Source organism: Macrotis lagotis, chromosome 3 (assembly GCF_037893015.1).
Source record: "Macrotis lagotis isolate mMagLag1 chromosome 3, bilby.v1.9.chrom.fasta, whole genome shotgun sequence".
Lineage (NCBI taxonomy): Eukaryota > Metazoa > Chordata > Mammalia > Peramelemorphia > Peramelidae > Macrotis > Macrotis lagotis.
In genome coordinates this window covers 239,216,678-239,236,336 of record NC_133660.1, presented here as the reverse complement: position 1 = coordinate 239,236,336, position 19,659 = coordinate 239,216,678, and the positions used below count along the sequence as shown (strand labels likewise).

At 33.6% G+C, this 19,659-nt stretch overlaps 1 protein-coding gene and 1 pseudogene across 3 annotated transcripts in view; one reads left to right on the top strand and one right to left on the bottom strand.

Annotated features, from left to right (window-relative positions):
- The window catches only part of SBF2 (SET binding factor 2), a 483,290-nt gene that overhangs the window by 107,087 nt on the left and 356,544 nt on the right, over positions 1-19,659 (top strand). The gene's annotated exons all lie outside the window — the stretch shown is intronic.
- Positions 3,009-19,659, bottom strand: part of LOC141517165 (DNA-directed RNA polymerase III subunit RPC6 pseudogene) — a 35,868-nt pseudogene continuing 19,217 nt past the window's right edge.

The following is a 19,659-nucleotide window of genomic DNA, read 5'->3' as shown; positions in this document are numbered from 1 at the left end:
GGAGTGACCTGGTTAAAGACATCTAGCTAATGAGCAGCAGAGTGAGGATTTTAACAAGTCCTCTGGCTAGAACTAGTGCTTTTCCCATTGAAAATAATATACTTTTCATAAGACCTTCTAGAATTTTGTTAAGCAATTAAAGTCAAACTCACTGACCTAGAATTGAATTGCAGACTTCATTCTCCTAGGTTTCTCCTCCCTTACCTTGTGGCATCTTTCTTATCCTTTACAGTTTTCTACAGATCGTGGACAGTACTTCAGGTCATTTCGATATTTTTCATTGGGTCAGAAGACTTGAACTTGTTAGTGGCATTTAGGTGCCATTTAGGTCTTGTCAAGTCCTGTCCTGTTCAGTATCTCTCATAGACACTCCCTTATCTCCTCTGACTTTGCAACCAGCTGGTGTATGAGGTTATCATCTCATACCTGGATTATTGTGGTGACTTTCTGGTTGATCTCACTCTCCCCACTGCAGTCTATTTCCTACTCAGCTATCAAAATTGATCTTCCTAAAGTGTGAATTTGACTGTGTCATCCCTCAGCCTCGTTCATTCAACTCTTTTGGCTCCCTGTTGCCTCTAAGATCAAAACTCTCCATAACCTGGCCCTTTCCTACCTTTAAGAGAGATTAGAGAAGACTTATAGACAATGCCATTTTAATTGAGATGTGAAAGAATCCAAAGAGAATTGTACCTGGTAAAGGAATCTCTGGTTCAAAGGATATAGACATTTTAGTCATTTTATTTGTTTTTCAAAATATTTATTTTAGCTTTATCTACAATGCGTTATTGTGCTTGGCATCCTATAACTCCTTCAGCATTAGCTATTGCTATTTTTAGGGTCATTTTTGCCAATTTTCATTAGGTAAGGTGAAACTTTACAATTGTTTTAATTTGCATTTATCCTATTATTAGTCATTTGGAACATTTATGTGGTTGTGAATATGTTGCATTTCTTTTGACAACTTTCTGTTCATATCTTTTGACCTCATCTCTAGAGGAATGAATATTTGTCAGATATATATATATATATATATATTATATATATATATATATATATATATATATATATATGTTTTTGTTAATTGTTTATATATCTTGAATGCCAAATCCATAAACTTTTCTATATCTTATTCAAAAGTACAATAACCTGACTATACTAGTTTAATTATGAGGGTAATTCAGTATCTCCTTAAAATGGTGATTTTGATTCAGGCTAAAACTGAACATATATAATTGTGAAATCACTGGGAAATGAAACATCTCCAGTGAATATTTGAGAAATAGTTTTGCCTACCTATTAGAAGAACAATCAAAATTTACAAGTCTTGTAAATGCCAAACTGAGGAATTTGTATTTTATTATGAAGGTTTAAAATAGGGAGTTGTTGAAAATTATATAGAAGTAGAGCGATTTTTTCTTAAATAAGATTATTTTTATTTATTAGAATTGGAAAAGGCTGGATGCAGTGAGACAGAAGAGATTTTTGAAGTATTTGAGAGAAGTGATGATGTAAGCTTGAACTAGGATAGTTAGCTGTGTGATTGAAAAGAACAGAACAGAACAGAAGGTAGAATTGATGTGATATAGTGAGAATAAAATTTAAGGACAGCAAGGAGTTGAAGATGTTTTTGAAGTTATGATCCAGAATGACTGGTAGAATGATAGTACTCTTAACAGAAATAAAGAAGTTTGGAGGAAAGTTGAGTTAAGTATGAGGAGGAGAGTTAAGTATGAGGAGAAGAAAATGAGTTCCATTTTGAATATTTTGAATAATTATTTGTCACAGTTTTATAGAGAATTGGTCTTTTACACTCTTGACTTATATCCTTAAATAAAAGATAAAAATTAATGACAATTCAGAAAGAAATTAGGATCTATTTCATCCTGTATTCTAATCATTTAAAAGCTGGAGAAATGTTTGATGAGGTTGGTTTATTTCCTATTCTTTCCAAGTGTTGTCATGATAATTACTATCATATCTAACAGGTATAAGCAATTGCCTGGATTGCTAACCAGTTTTTGAATCTTGAGAGAATAATAATGAGCATCTAAGTGATGATTCTTGTTTATTTTTCAGTAATTAACATGACTTTATAGTAGTCCATAGTCATTGATTTCTAAAAATTTCCTCAAATAACTCCAAATACTTACCTAAATACTTAAATACTAATACTTACCTAAATACTTAAATACTAAAATACTAATACTTACCTAAATACTTAAATACTAAAATACTAATACTTACCTAAATACTTAAATACTAAAATACTAATACTTACCTAAATACTTAAATACTAAATACTAATACTTAACTAAAATTGAATTTCTTGTGAACAGAAGTCTTTCAGAGTTTGCACTGTATGTGAAAAGTAGATTGGGATGTTAAAATAAATTTATCAACCTTTATCCTCACCACTTCTAGAGAAAGAAAATTCCCAGTTTGTAGGAGAGATCTTTGTAAACCTAAGCCATCATTCCCACACTAGTTATATTCTCCTCCCTTTCCCTTCTTGATCTCTAGGTGTACCAGTTCTTGTCTACACTATTTTTTTCTTTAATCTTTTGCTACTCTGTCATATTACCAGTCTTACCTTGCTAGACTTTGTCTTGGATCCCACCACCATCTGCCTTTATTTCTATGCAAGTGCTTCTTAATGAAGAGAAAAATCACAAAACCATGCCAAATGGATTCCCCACAAATTCATCCCACTACAACTGGGTCCTTATTGCTGTTAGGCAATCTTTTTTACACTTTTACACTTAACAACTTACTTTTTCACTTTACATAGTGACTTTTCCAAACATTTTTGTCCCTTCTCAAACCTCCCAGAATTCCCTAACCCTCTCAACTGAGAACCTTGACTCATTGTGCAGAAAAAAGTGTGGCCATTCACTGTGGACTCCCTCTTCTCTCCTATTCCTCACTTCACACCACTCATATTCCTTCTGCTACTATCTCCTTCTTCACTATTGTCTCATGTGAAGAATTGACCTTTTTACCAAACCTTATCCACCACACTGTCGAAGGAATCCCATTTTATTCCATCTCCCTACAATAGATTTCGCTGTCATCTCCTTACTTGTCTTCAATCTGTCCCTGTCTCCTCTCATACTGTCTATAAACATACCCATGTCTTCTCCATCCTCAAAATAAACTGTTACTTGATCCATCAGTTGCTTGCAGCTATCACCCTAAATTTCACAGACCTTTTGTGGTTAATCTCCTTGAAAAGATCAATAATGGGTGCCTTCGCTTGCTTTCCTCTCCATCTCTTCCTAATTTTTTACAGTCTGGTTTCTGACCTCATAAATCACAATTTCAGTTTAAATCATTCTCCTTTAATTGACAAATCTAATGAGCCTGTATCATTCCTTATCATTCTTACTTCTTTGCAGCTTTTGACACTGTTGATCACCCTTTTTTTCCCCTTTGATACTCTCTTCTCTTTAGGTTTTTGGAACACCACTTTCTGTGATTCTTCTCCTATCTATCTAACTCTTCCTTCTTAGCCTCTTTTCCTGGATCTTCATCTAGGTCATGATCAATGATCATGAGTATTCTCCAAGCCTCTATCCTTTGTCTCCCTCTGCCTTTATATTACTTCACTTGGTGAATTCATCAGTTTTCATGGATTCAATTAACATCTTTATGCTGATGATTCTCAAATCTAATTATTTAGCCTCAACCTCTCTGTTGACTTCTGGCCTCATATCTCTAAATCCCTAGATTGGACATCTTGAACTGGATACATATCTTTAACTCAGCATGCCCCAAACTGAACTCATTATCTTATTCCCCAATCTCTCCTCACTTCCATATTTCCCTGTTACAATTGTAGACACTGCATTCCCCAGTTACCTTCCATCCTATTATAGGTGTCTGTTGAGACCCTTTCCAGACTCACTTAACCTTTCTCTGGGCAAACATTGAAGGGGTGGGAGACACGAGAGACACGAGAGACACGAGAGACACGAGAGACACGAGAGACACGAGAGACACGAGAGACACGAGAGACACGAGAGACACGAGAGACACGAGAGACACGAGAGACACGAGAGACACGAGAGACACGTTCTCCCTGTACACCAAGATCTCCATTTATTTACCAAAATACAAGTGCTTAAATATCCTCCCCATCCCTAGTCCACTCCCACTCCTGTGGCACTCTTCAATCAACCATTAAATAATGCTCTGGTGCTAGAGGACACCAGGTGATGAAAATTTACAGTACTTTCACACACAACAGTCCCTAACAGGTGTCATACTCTATTCCTCACTCTCTCACACCCTTTATACAATCTGCAGCCAAGGCCTGTCAGTTTTAACCCTGTAACATCTTTTGCATATGACGTCTTCTCTCTTCTGATCCTGCCACCAGCCTGGTATAGGCCTTTAAGCACTTCACACTTGGACTGTTGAAATATCATGCTTCTTCTGCCTGTCCTCAGTCTCTCCCCATTCTAATCCATTTTCTACTAAGCTGTCAAAGTGCAGGTCTGACTCTCACTCCTCCATAATCCTTAGGAACTCACTATCATCTCTCTTTCGGCCTTCACAGATCTTCCTTCCTTCCCCTTCCCTCCTACCCTTCAGGTGAGTCACTCTGGTCTCTTTGCTGGTCCTCTTCTTTCTGAGGCTGGTTTCACTGGCTATGGCTCAGAGCTCTGTTCAACTTTCCACAGGAAGCCTTTCCTAGTCCCCCCTCCAGTTTGTCTTGTGTGGAACTTTAGTGGACATAGTCATTTTCATCTTTTCTCCCTCTTAGACCATGGACTCCTTTATAGCAGGGACTAACCTTGGTATTTTTCTTTTTCTTTTTTCTTTCTTTTTTTTTTGTTTATTTGGTTGGTTGTTTTGGTTTTTGCAAGGCAGTGGGGTTAAAGTGATTTGCTCGAGGTCACACAGCTAGGTAATTATTATTATTATTTTTTTTAGATTTTGGCAAGGCAAATGGGGTTAAGTGGCTTGCCAAAGGCCACATGACTAGGTAATTATTAAGTGTCTGAGACAGGATTTGAACTCAGGTACTCCTGACTCCAGGGCTGGGGCTGTATCCACTCTACCACCTAGCTGCCCCTTTTCTTTTTCTTTTTTTTAAATCTGCAGTCCTTAGCACTAAATTGAATTTAATGAATGTTTATTGACTCAGTGACTGGAGATGATTAAGGAAGGTTTAAGGGATAAATTGAAGGAATTAGAGAAAAAGGCCTATGTTGATATCTCCAATAATATTGAAGAAAAGATTGTGGTCTCTCGTGTCTTTGTATTGTCTGTGATCCCTCAGTGGGTGCTTGTTTCCAATGCATATTTGCTTGGTGAGTGCACGAATGACTATCCTGTCCTTATTTGTGGGTCAGACTGGCCATTTTTTTCCCTTGTGCTGATGAGAGCAGAAGAGCCTTGTGTTGGAATGTGTAGATTTTATGAATCATATTTAGTTGAAATGAGTAACAGAAACCACCTGCTCCAGAGAGAATAGCAGGAACTGAACACGCGAGGTTCTACTCACCCATAGGCAAATATTTGATTGTGAAAGTCATTCATGCTTTTTTTCTGAACTCATCATTAAATTACACTTTTCTGTTGTTGACAAAACTGCTTTTTAAACAGTATAAATTTGACTTATTAAATCTTATTCATAATTATCATTGCTTTTTGAATTTTTACATCATCATCATAGCTAGCAAATATTTAGCAATTTAATCAGTAATGAAACATGTTAAAAAATCTATCTCAAGATTTTGTATTGTACAGATTAAATTGTAAGTGAATACCAGAAATCAAGCTTTGAATCTCTCTCCAGAAAAATCAAAATTTAAATCCATGCTTTGCTACTTACTGCTTGTATTATTTTGAGCTATCACTTAACTTATCTGTGCCCAAATTTCAACCATTTGTAAAATTAGGAAGCTGGATTAGATTAATTATGAAGTTCCTTACAGACAGTTCTATGAACAATGATTCAATTTCATGAAAGATCTCTACAAATATTAGATCTGTAGAAAATCATGGTGGTCTAGTCCCTGAAAGGAAAAGGATGGCTGATTTTTCTCAAAAATTTCCAAGTTTTATTATACATAAAAGGAAATATACTTTGTTTGACAAATTTAAAAGATAACTGTAACTAATGTTTTCTGGCTAATTTCGTAGATATAGATGAAGATATATTCAGGTAGGTAGAGAGATAGAAATAATGTATTACATAAAAATAAGTTATACAGTTTTTGCAAAGTGTTAAATTAAGCTTACAGTGTTCTAAATACTGGGGATACTAGTGTATGCAAGCAAGATAGTTTGTGCCAAAGAGCTTGCATTTTAAAGAGGAAGCCAGCACACAAAGAGGATTTTGAAAGGAAGGAAGTTATTCCATTTGCCTGTTGCAGGGATCCTCAGGAAGATGACAGAATGATTCATTTAAAATGGGTAGGGAACCTTTTTTCTACTAAGAGTCATTTGGATATTTATAAAATCATTCACAGGCTATATTTAGTCAAATATTTAATTAATCCACTTGTTAAAAACTCCTAAATTTATTGAATTTCAAGTCTGAACTGCAGGTGCCAAGGCAGCACCAGACCATAGGCCTTATATGGCAGACCAGATGTTCCCCATCTCTGATTTAAAAGAATGCATTGATTTGTAAAAATTAAGATTTTGGTTAAATATATCCTTTGTCCTTCAGTAGATTTGTGGCCTCATCAATACTAGTAAGTATTCCTATTATCACCATCACTTTTGTAATACTTTTGCTAATTTACAAAGCATTTCACATATATTCTCATATGATGTCACAAAGTCTTCTTACTTTCAATTTTACACATAAAAAATCTCAGACTTAAAACACAATTCAAAAATATCAGAAGTATGTCTTCTGACTTTGAGTGTAATTCTCTATCCCTTGTACTGTTCTGAGATTCTTTTATCAACCTCTCTCCTGAGCTTTAGTCGTGTATCATCATTCACTTATTGGGCAATTCCAATTGAGTGTTCTAGAAGCATCTCACATTCAACATGATCAAAGCAGAATGCATAATTTTCCCCTTCCCCAGCCCTAATCCTAATTCACCTTCTTCTTAACTTCTTTATTTCTTTTTTTAGAAATTTAGAAATTTTGAATTTTTAGAAATATTTTGAATTTTACAATTTCTCCCAATCTTGCTTCCCTCCCCCTACCCCCCACAGAAGGCAGTCTGTTGGTCTTTACATTGTTTCCATGGTATACACTGATCTAAGTTGAATGTGATGAGAGAGAAATCATATCCTTAAGGAAGAAAAATAAAGTATAAGAGATAGCAAAATAACACAATAAGATAGCGCGCGTGCGTGTGTGTGTGTGTGTGTGTGTGTGTGTGTGTGTGTGTGTGTGTGTGTGTTTTAATTAAAGGTAATAGTCTTTCGTCGTTGTTCAAACTCCACAATTCTTTCCCTGGATACAGATGGTATTCTCCATTACAGATACCTCAAAATTGTGCCTGATTGCTGCACTGATAGAATGAGCAAGTCCATCAAGGTTGATCATCACCCCCATGTTGCTGTTGGGATGTACAATGTTCTTATGGTTCTGCTTATCTTGCTCAGCATCAGTTCATGCAAATCCCTCCAGGCTTCCCTGAATTCCCATCCCTCCTGGTTTCTAGCCATTCATTTGCCAAATCTTATTAATTCTGTCTACACAGCATCTTTACTCCATGTCTTCCACTTTAATATAGTAATTAGGTCATATACAAAATCTTTTGTGTAGTATATAATGTCCTTCACAATCAGTTTCCCAGCTTACTTCTCTAAGCTTCTTAGACTTTACTAACCTTCATATAATTTTCAGTCTAACCAAAATGGTTTTCTTGCTATTTATTCCACATAACAATATTCCAATTCCCCCTGCCTATGCATTGGCTGCTCCTGTTGCCTGCAATACTCTCCTTTCTCAATTCTGCCTTTTTAGAATTCCTAACTTCTTTTATAGCTCAGTTTTAAGTGCTACCTTCTATATGTAGCTTTTCCTGATCCTTTTAGCATCTCTTTCACTGCCTTCCCCAAAATGCATATGTGCCTATATTTTGTTTTTACTTCTCTAGCACATTTCTCCAGATAACATCTAAGCTCCTTGACAAAAGCAAAAGCTGTTTAGTTTTTCAAGTATATTCCCAGTGATTTACTTAACATATCCCTATCATCCAAGGTCTATTCTGTATTGGTTCAGGTGGGCTCTTCTCTTAATGCCATCTCTCAGAGTTTAGGAAATAGAAGGGCAGAAATCACAGGTCCTTGAAATGGCACTATACATTTTTGTTGTTGCCTGCTATTATTTTTTTGTTTTAGTCAATCTGAAATAATAGCAAATCAAATTTTCAAACTTGCTTAAAAAGTTCTGACTAATTAATTTTTATGACTGCAAATAGGTTAGAATGAGGTTAAGTATCATTCAGAAAATTAAGGTCTTTGTTAGTTTATGATTTATTATTTTTGCTTTAAAAAAGCACACAACTTTTATTGCAGGCTATACTTTTTAAGTGAGTTATAAATCATTGGTAAATGTTCTATCTATAGCATTTTTCCAGAGAGAGAGAGAGAGAGAGAGACAGACAGACAGACAGACAGACAGACAGACAGACAGACTGACTCATTTGGTATTTTCATTAAATCTTATTTTGTGCAGAAACTAAGATAATATATTTTGTTTCTAAGACTGATGTGTTTATTTAACTCGATTTCATTTATCACTTTATTCTTTCTTTCACTCCATGCCAGATTTGATTTCTAAAGACTTTGGGGACAGTTTTTCCTTTACTAAGAATGCTATTTTATTATTGAAAATATTTGCTCTCTAGACAACAATTATTTTAAAGAATAAGTGGTGGAAAGCCAAATGCCATTATAAATAAATGTAATTTCAGTGATATTTTTAATTCTTTTACTCACTTTACAAAAACTAAATGAAATCATTAAACCTTTTGGCCATTTATTGATCATCTTTAGAGGGCAAAGATTTGAAGGAATATCAAACTATATCCACCCTGGACCCAGAAATGCCTCTATTAGGTCTATAATCCAAAAAGGTCAAAGAAAAGGCAAAATTACTTATATGTACAAAATATTTATAGTATCTTCTTTGTGATGACAAAGAATTTGGAAATTGAGGGAATACCCATCAATTGGAGAATGATCAAACAGACTATGATATGTGGTGATAGTGGAATACTGTTATTCTGTGAGAAATGGTAAGTGGCATATATTGAGCAAAACCTGGGAAGAATATATGAATTGATGCAAAGTAAAGTGAGCAGAATCAGCAACATCAGAAATCAGTAAAAGCAACATTGTAATGATGATCAACTGTAAAAGACTTAGATACTCTGATCAATACAGTGACCTATGACAATTTCAAAGGACCTAGGACAATTTCCAAGGACCTATCCACTTTCAGAGAGAGATCTAATGAAATCTGAGTGCATGTAGTAGGTTTAATAAATGTTTAATTGAATGGCATTGATTAGCTCAGGAAAGATTCCTCCCACAAATAATTAGGGTACTGATAGACTAGAGTGATTAACTCTTCTTTTAGAGATTTAGAAAAGGGCAGCAAGGTAGTGCAGTGAATAGAGCATTGGCCTTGGAGTCTGGAGGATGAGAGTTTGAATCCAGCCTCAGACACGTGACATTTACTAGTTATGTAACCATGGGAAAGTCACAACCCTGATTGTCTAGCATCCAGGGTCATCTCCAGGCATCCTGATTTATATCTGGTCACTGAATCCAGATGGCTCTGAAGGAGAATGTGAGGCTGGTGACTTAACACATCACCCCCTCACTCAAATCCAGTTCATTTGCTTCTCATGGTATCACCTCTCTGATGTCGTCGGCTTCTTCAAGAATGAAGGACAGACATCATTAAGAGATTAGGATAATTATCTGAAAGAACTCCAGTAATCTCTTTGAGTACTTCAGTTTATGAAAGTGTCTGGAAAGGGAGTATTCAAAGAGATATTAAATGGACTATAATTTTGAAAATAACTAGTCTTAGACTTTCAGATATGAGGTTGGCTTCATCCTCTTGATTTTTTTTTCTTCAAGAAAAATGCTTAGATTAGAACAATAAAAATTAATAAACATTTTTTTCCCTAGAAGGTTTGTTCCTAATACAAAGAGTATAGATTTTTCTTCTACAGAGTATTGCTCAGGATTCAAAACTAGCAAGTATTTGAGGCAGAATTTTAATTCAAATTTTCCTGACTTAAGACTAGGGTTCTGTACTATGTCACCTAGATACCTGTAAGTAGGTGATAATTAGTCTAATCTTTTCTCATCTAGAAATGTGATTCTGTCATCATATTTTAGGAAGGATATTGATACTGAAGAAGATAGCTATTTATATATCTTTCTATTTATACATGCATACATATATCCATACATAGTCATATGCCTCTGTCACCTCCAAAATATTTTTCCTATGCAGAATATGTTCTTTTATGGTAAGTAAAAAAATTACATCAATCATTTCTGAAAGCCTATACAATGTTATATAACTGTTGTCTACCTACTTTCTGTTGAGTAGCAGAAAGTATGTTTTTTTCATCTGTGATCTTCTAGTGTCAAGACTGGTCACTACATTCAATTTCAATTCTGATTTCTTTTGCTATTGTTTTCATTCACATTATTGTAGACATTGTATATATTGTTCTCTTCATTTTTCTTTAGTTCATACAAGTTTTCAGATACTTAATTGGTTTTCCTTCTCATTATTTCTCCTACCACATTTTACAATAGAGTGATGCTTTAATTCTCATTTTTTGTGAGCATCAAAATATGCTATTATAAGTGTTTTAGTATATACGAGGCCTTCCTTTCTAGTAGTGACATCATTGGACCCAAGGACTTGAAGATTTGAGTTACTTTTCTTGTGAATTTTCAAATCGTTATCCAGAATGTTTTGGTCAATTCATAACTTAATCAATAGAATATTTGTGTATCTCTAACCCTGGATAAGTCCATCTTTTACAAATCCATTTGCTAACTTGATATATGTTAGATAAAACCTCAGAAATATTTTAGTTTGAAATTCTTGTTTGATTGGTGATTTGGACTGTTTTCCATATGGTTATTGATAGTTTGTATTTTTTTTTGAAACTGTATACTTTAACATTCATCTCTGGTTCTTAGTTTTATTTAGAAGAATTTTTTTTAAAGCTTTAATGAATTTATTTGGATTTGGATATATAAGTACAGTTTAATGTTTTTTCATTCTATAGCAGTTTTAGAGAAATGCTATTAAAATTATTTTCACACATATATATATGTATGTATGTATGTATGTATGTATGTATGTATAATACTGATGAGGCTAGAACCTGCAGAGCAAGGCTATTTTCTTAAAAAATCTTATAAATATTTTAATAAGTAGGTAAGGATCTTGTTTTAATTAGCAGACTCACCAAGCAAGAAGCTCTTACTAAAGTGGCTTTTATGAGAGCTCTTAAAGAGTTTCATTGTCCCAGAGACTGAATATTCCCTCTGTTAACACTATTTTGTAGTTTCTTTAGTAAGCTCTTTTTTATCTATACATAGTATAAAAAAACACCCCATCTCAACATTAAAATGAGCACAAATTCCAAAGTCAGCTAATCATTTATCCAATTAGCATAAATACAAACCATTTGCCTGTAGTGAAATTTAAAAAAAATGTGACCATACATTTGAAAACAATTATGTAATACAATACTACTGTGCTGTAAGAAATGATAAACACAAGAGAAGTATAGAAAGACTTACATATATGCACAAAGAATACAACAAGTAAATGGAAAGAAAACAATCACAAAACAATGGAAAGTGAATGTTATAGAATTACAAAGAACAAGCCTGATAATAAAGAAAATATGAGAAGATACCTTCACCCTCTCTTTTGTAGAGATAGGAGGTATGTAGGGAGAAGGGGAGTTAAACATTGCATATATTTTCAAATTTTTTGTTATATTGGTTAGTTTTGCTGATTTCTTTTCTAATTAAAAATATAGTGGAAGGAAACAGGTTAGTAATACTGGAAAAAATTTAGGCAATATAAATACTATGACATCAGTAAAATATATTTTAAAAAGAATACTGTGTACAAGGGGAAAAAACAATTTCTTTTTTAAAAATAGTCATGGGGAGAGGTAAGGAGTCCATTCTAGGACTTAGGGCATGCTAGGAACAGAAAGATCAGGAGAAAAACTTTCTTGTATCAGAATAAGGAATTTGGACTTTGTTCAGTAGGAAATGGGAGAACCTCAATTCTGTTTCTCAGCAAAGAAAAGTGATATAATCAGTGCAATGCACTAAGGAGATTACTCTGCCAGGGATGTTACACATAATTTTGGTGAAGAGGGAGAATGGAGGCAAAATCAATTGCAATATATACATGCCAGTAAGAAGTGTGGGGCCGCTAGGTGGCTGAATGGATAAAGCACCGCCCTAGAGTCAGGAGGATCAGAGTTTAAATAGGACCTCAGACACTTAGTAATTACTTAGCTATGTGACCTTGGGCAAATGACTTAACTCCATAGCCTTGCAAAAATTGATTGGAATCTTTAAGTCAAAATTTGATTTTATATTTGTATATTTTATATAAGTGCTTTATACCAAATAATAAATTGATTTAAATTTTTATGTTTATTGTATATGTATAATAGCAGTTGCAAAATAACCATTTTCAATCATAATTACAAATTATAATATGAAATTATTTTTAACAATTGTTCTATTTTGTTGAATAAACCTAAATCACAAATAATTTTGTTGTATATAATGTCTTCTGTTGATCAAACTGAGTTATGGTCATCTTAGGTTATAAAGGATTAGGGAAGGAAATTGATAGGGATGGGTTTCATAGGTTGCAATGTCAAATTTCTTTAGTAAATTCAACCTGTTCATCAACTTTTGCCATTAGAGTACTTTGACTCTACTATTAATCAATTTGTAACATTGAAAGAATATTTTAATTCCTTTGTATATATTAAACTACATAATTATTTCCTTTCTTAAGACAGTGTACTTGGTCCTAAGAAGTGGTTAAATAACAGTAATAGATAGGCTTCAGGGAAAATTAACAGTAAAATCCTTTTTTAAATGTACAGAAAAAAATACATATTGGGATATAAATAAGGCAATTTTGTTACTTTGTTGGACTATATATATATATATATATATGCATATATACATTTTAAAAAAGTATACAGAAAAAAGTACATGTTGGGATATAAATAAAGCAATTTTGTTTCTTCATTAAACATATATTTATATTTATGAGTATATATCTATATATATTTATATTTATATGTATTTGTATTTAAAAATAACTGTATATAACAGAAGTTTAGTTTCTCTTCCCTCTTCTTTATATCTTGAAATATTTGTGCTTGTTGATAATTTAGTTCATATTAAAAATTAATTAAAGTGGGAAAGTGTTGGCAGAATATTCCCTTGTATAGCTAGTTAAGTTTTTTATAGTAACCTTTCCTTTCTTCTCTAACCCTTAGATGTAGCTCAAATAGAGGAAGGTGTTTTTGTTTTTGCAGGTACCCAGCAATGGAAATAAAGAAAAAGTCATCTGCTAAATGAGCTATTGTATCCCCTTCAACTATAAGAAATAAAATTGTTTCTAATGATTTCTCTGTGTTGAAATTCACTTGGAACAAATCATTTTAAGAATTAAATTTTTAAATTTTTATTGTGAAATAAAAGTAATTCTCCTTTCTTTTTGATTCCTTCTTATCCTTTGCTGGATTATCATCCATATCTCCCTCAAAACTCTGCCTTTGACCTTCTTTTACTGTCCCTCTATATTTAGCTCAGTGATTTATCAACTCCCGTGGATTCAGTGATCATCTCTATGTTCTTATTTCTCAGATTTATTTATCCAGTCTCATGTCTCTGTCTATTGGACATCTCAAACTGAATATCCCAAAGACATCTTAAACTCATCATGTCCAAAACCAAACTCAGAGTCCCTTCATGCTTCTCCTTCCTTCATACTTTTCCCATTATTGTTGAGAGTACCACCTTCCTCCTACTCATACAATCTTGCAACTGTTATTTTCAGCTCTTCACTCTTTCCCACCACTATTCCCCATCAAATCTTGTTGCCAAAATCTTTAATTCTACCTTCTTAACATCTCTTACCCCTTCTCTTCTTAGACATTACCAATAGGTGTTTTCCCTTACAACTGTAATAGCCTTTTGCTTGGTCTCCTTGTCTTCCCATTGTCAAATTGATCTTACCTTGACACCTGCCCTATTAAGTAAATTCCAGTGACTCTCCATTGCCTTCAGGAACAAATATAAAATCCTATATTTGGCTCTTAAAGCTCTTTATAATTCTTTTCTATTCTTCGCTAGACTCTACTTTCCAGAGACTCTGTTCTCCTTGCTTTATCCAATTATGTTTCATTTTGTTTTACGAAATTTGATTGAAAAAAGTAAATATAACAAAAATAACTTTCATTTATATAATACTTTATGATTTATAATGTGTTTTCCCCACAAAATCCTATTATTAATTTTACAAATTAAGAAATGGACATGTGATTTCATCATTATCAAGAACTCTCCTTATCGATGCAATTCCTTCTACTTTCTCAATTTATAGTCTTAGGGAGTTTGTCTAGATCTTTGGTATCAAACTGAGATAGAAAATGGGCCCTGTAAGCTATAGATTCACTTAGATAACCACATATTAACATTATCTATGTTTTATAATATTTTTATTTTGTTAAATATTTCCTATTGCATTTAAATCTGATTTGGCAATACTGAAACTCAGCAGACATCTTTGGTCCAGAGCACAGGGTCTCACAGCTAGTGGTGTGAAGTTGGTATTTGAATCCTAGTCTTCCTGGTTTCAAGGTCAGTTTTTAACTGCCTCTCAAGGTACCTAACCAACTATATTGCTCTTTCTAGCATACCATATTGCCTCATAGCCTCATAATTCAATGTTTTCTACATACGAATATTACACAAATATAAATATATATACATGTATAGATCTAAATACTTATGCATATATTAGACATATTATTATCCCCTGTTTTAATTCACTCATTTTTAGATATTAAAAAACTGAAGTCCCAAGAAGGGAATTGATTTCTCCAAGGTCAATACAGTTAAGGTAATAGAACAAGGGTTATTGAATTTCATTGAACTGTGGTTACCTTATACTGTACTTATTCTTGAGTAACTTTATACATTCTTTTTTCCAAGTTTATTCTTCTTCCATTTCTTTCTTTCTCCCTTTTTTTTAAAGTGGGAGATTTGATCTGACAGAAAAAAAGCAAGAATTTTTTGGGAAGGTATATGAGAAACAGGGTTCTTTAATGGTTCCCTAATGACCCAGAAGATTTCCTGGCCACTTATTTGGTAAAGCAAGGCTGGATTCAAGTCCCCTAAGACATAAATTTTCTAATCATTTTAAAGTGGCAAATAACAAATGCAGAATCACTTATTTTAATATATATATATATATACACACACACAAGGATTTATATCTTTTTCTTTTAAAGAAGGAAGTGGAGAATGGGGATTTGATCTATAATCACCTAGAGTATGCTTAAAACCATTGAGATGTCCAACTACTTGATGTTACATTTTTTATCTTTGTTTTATTCCCGTCCCTGTTGTAATCTGGAATGCAGGATGAGCTTCCCGGAAGAACAAAAGTGTTACTTTCAAAGTGCCTAAATAGGAACAGAGTCATCAGTCAGTGACTAAAGAAAGTTGAATTCACTGTAGCAAGTTGTTGAAAGTCTCTAATGTCCTGGCCTACAGTAAGACAAGCATTTGGCAGTCAGCTTTGGGGATTGTGGGAGAGGTGAAAGGAAAGGTGAATTCTAATAATGACTCCAGGCAGGAACTGAAGGAGGCTTTGTTTGTTTCTCTTACTTGTTTTGTAATGAAATCAGTTGTTTCAGTGAATAAGTAAACTGGAATGACATGAAGAATTGCACGTTGCTATTGAAATGCTAAATGATATGAAAAAATGCCAACATTCTTTTCATTTATCATGAATTCCAGAATGAGAAAACTTGACCAGAAGTGACACATTCTTTTCAACATGTAATGTTAGTTTTTTAGAGAACATAAAATACTGACTTTTCAGAAATCCTGCTACTGCTGTGTGATTGTAATCCGAAAAGTGGTTTGCACAAAGAATAGCAGTTCCTTTAAACCTATTCAATTCTATAATCATTTACTGAATACCTACTCTGTGTTAGAGGGATATAAGTATACAGGAGGAATAACATATACAAAAATAAATGTAGTGTAAGCAGAATCAGGAGGAACCTGATTCTTATGATTCTTAACCTTATGAGAAATTAGTGAAGGTTTCATCTGAGTGAAATCTCAAAAGAAACTAATGATTTTACCAAGTGGAGATGAGAAGGAAATACATTCTAGGCATAAGAGGTAGACTGTGCAAGTTTGGGAACAACTAGTAGTCCAGTTTGACTGAAATATAGAGCAGTACATGAATAGGAAAAACAATAAATTTGAAAAGTTAGAAACATAATAAAGGCTGAGGGGTTTGTATTTTATCTTAGAGGCACTGAGAACCAATGAAGATTTTTGAGCAGGATTATGACCATATCAGACCTGTGTTTTAAGAATATTATTTTGATAGCTGCATGAAAGATAGATGGGAGAGAAAAGAGCTGGGCCTGGAGTCAGACTCATCTTTCTGAGTTCAACTCCAGCCTCAGATACCTAGTGTGACCCTAAGCTTAACCCTGCTTGCCTCAGTTTCCTCATCTGTGAAATGATCTGGAGAAGGAAATAGTTAATTACTTAAGTGTCTTTGCCATGGAAATCTCAAATTGGGTCATGGATAATTGGATGTGATTGAAATGACTCAATAATAACAACATCATGAAGAAAAAAGCATGAAGACCAATTAGAAAGTTACTGCAATAGCCTGAGGGAGATAATGAGGACTTTTAGTAGGGGAGTGGTGTATGAATGTAAAGGAAAGGAATGAGAGAAATGATGCAGAAGCATGTTTGATAAAATTAGGCAGCTTGACTGGATAGGGGAGGAGGGAATGAAGAGATAAGGAATTCTTCAAGTTTTCAAACCCAAGTGACTAGAAGGACAATGATTTTCACCACAGAATTTCAGAAGTTTGAGGGAAATAAGATGAATTCTCTTGAGTTTGTTACCAATACTGCAGATTTTGATTTCCCCAGTGGGAAATTGGTGATATATGTCTGGATTTTAGGGGAGATATTATGGCTTAATATATATAAATTTGGAATATATAAATAGGCATCACATATAGTACAGTATTATAATATATACTATATGTACATTGCAAATGTAAATTTAGATATCTAAATCAAGAAGTGATTGTTTAACCCATTAGAATTGATGATATCACAGAAATGAGGAGAAAAATAGAGGCAAAGATATACAGAGAGACCCAGATAAAAGAATTGAGAGAAAACTGGAGAAGTAAATCACTCCATTATCTTTGCCAAGAAAAACCTCAAATGAGGTCATGAAGAGTCAAACATGACTGAAATAACTGAAAAACAGCAGTCCCAATAGAAACCAAAGGATGAAAGAGCATCTAAGACAAAGACCAAATGAAACAGAGAAAAGTCCAAAAGATTTATTGGTTCAAAGATCATTGATAATCTTGGAATCAGTTTTAATTGAGTGATTGTGTCAGAAGCCAAGTTCTAAGAAATTGAGAAGTGGGAGGTGAAGAGGTGAAATTGATGGACACAGAAGTTTTTCTTGGAGATTGGTTGTGAAAAGGAGTAAGATAGAAAATAATAGATTAAAGGTGTGGCAAGATCAAGTAATGATTTTTTTAAGGTTTAGACCTAAGGACTGTTTAGAGGCATGGGGAAGGAGCCATTGATAAAGATTATAGATGATGAAGATGAAAAAGGCATACAGGAAGAGATGGGATCTAGAGTGCATAGAGAGGAACTGGTCTCAGCAAAGAGAAGAACCATTGCTTCTCCAATTAATATATGAATAAGGAAAGAATGAGGTGCAGTTTAATGGAGATTTGAGGTAAAAATTAAGAAGGAGATGTTGGGGGATAAATCTTTGTTTTCTTAGTAAGGCAGTTTCTTAGAGCACAAGGGAAGATGACAGGAACAGGGTCTTATTTCAGAGAAGAGGAGGAATTCATTCCACTCTAGAGAACAAAACACTGCAACAGGCATGTTAACACTGCTCATGTAACACTTAGAAGTTGTTGCTGTTGTTGCTGTCCTCCCAGGGATATTGCATTAAGCTTTGGTAGAAAGACATCTCAGTAATTTAGTCACAGTTGGGATTGAATCTTCAATCTAGGTAATTGAACCTCTCATAATGCAGTCAAAGATTGAATTAGCTTTTGGGACTGTCAAATCACATTGTGTTTTCTTATTGAATTTGCAGCCTTTCTCCTGAGACCACCAGATCTTTTTCAGATGAGTTACTGTCTAGTCATTCTTTCTCTAGCTTTTATTGGGTAAAACAAGACACTTTATTTCTTTCACTCCTTCTTACAGTGGAAACATACAACATTGGATTTGTCATTTTATAAAACAAGCTTTACAAATAATTGAACTGATATTTTTCATGTTTATTTAGTTAAAGAATGCTCTATCTTCTCTATTCTTTGCTTTTCTAATTCTTTTATTCAACTTTGTCTCTTACAATGAGGATCTTATGTATTCTTTTGGTTAATGCTAGCTAGATTTTTATGGAATTTTGTTCTCAAAAGGTTTGGTAATCTATTTTACTGAATATTGAAAGTATAATTACATATGGTATCTGTCAGATTCTCTTTTATTTTCCATTCTCTTTCTAAGTTTGAAGAGGGGAAACTCCAGATGTATTTGGGTAAGAAAAAAGTTCAATCTTGTCATGCATGGAATGTGACATTTTAGTTCATGGCTAGTTTCACTCATACCCCCTTTTTTTTTTTTTGAAATTTGACACTTTAATTTTTTGGTAACTCAAATCAACTTTTATGGCTTACATATTCAAATTTGAATTGAGATGAAAATTTTAACTTGGTTTTCTTTTTTGAAAAATATTAGATTTTGTCTTTTCAACAGTAAAAGGAAAATATCTGTGACAGTGTAAAATAATTTTTTTGTTTTGTTTATTTGTATTTAACTGTGACCACAGTTATTTGCCCTACTGCCTGAGAAGAAACAGTAAGAGAAAGCTGAAGAGTTGTTGGCATAACATCAGATTTGAGTGTTTAATCATGGGTGGATAAAAAAAGTCATGTATTTTATAGTACAACAGAGAAATAACCCAATTGTTTTAATTTAGTGGCCTGTGCAATGAACACAGGGTACATTAAATAATCTAGTTTACTTTTACTTCATTCTTTGGATACTTCTGAAGAATGAAACATCATCTTCATTTCTTCCTTAAGAACAAAAGTAGTGATTATAAAATATGTGTTGCCAGGAAAAGTATATCTTACACCTGAATGACATCCCTAGAATAAGCAATCTATTATGGTCTGAATACACTGATGAGTTTGGTTACAGCAAGTAAGGGTTCTAGGATTAACCTTGGGAAATTAGGATTTCTGATACTATCATTCATGAGCTCTCATCTATATTGATTAATTGTGATAAATTAACTTTTACAAAAGAATATTTACTAAGAGGG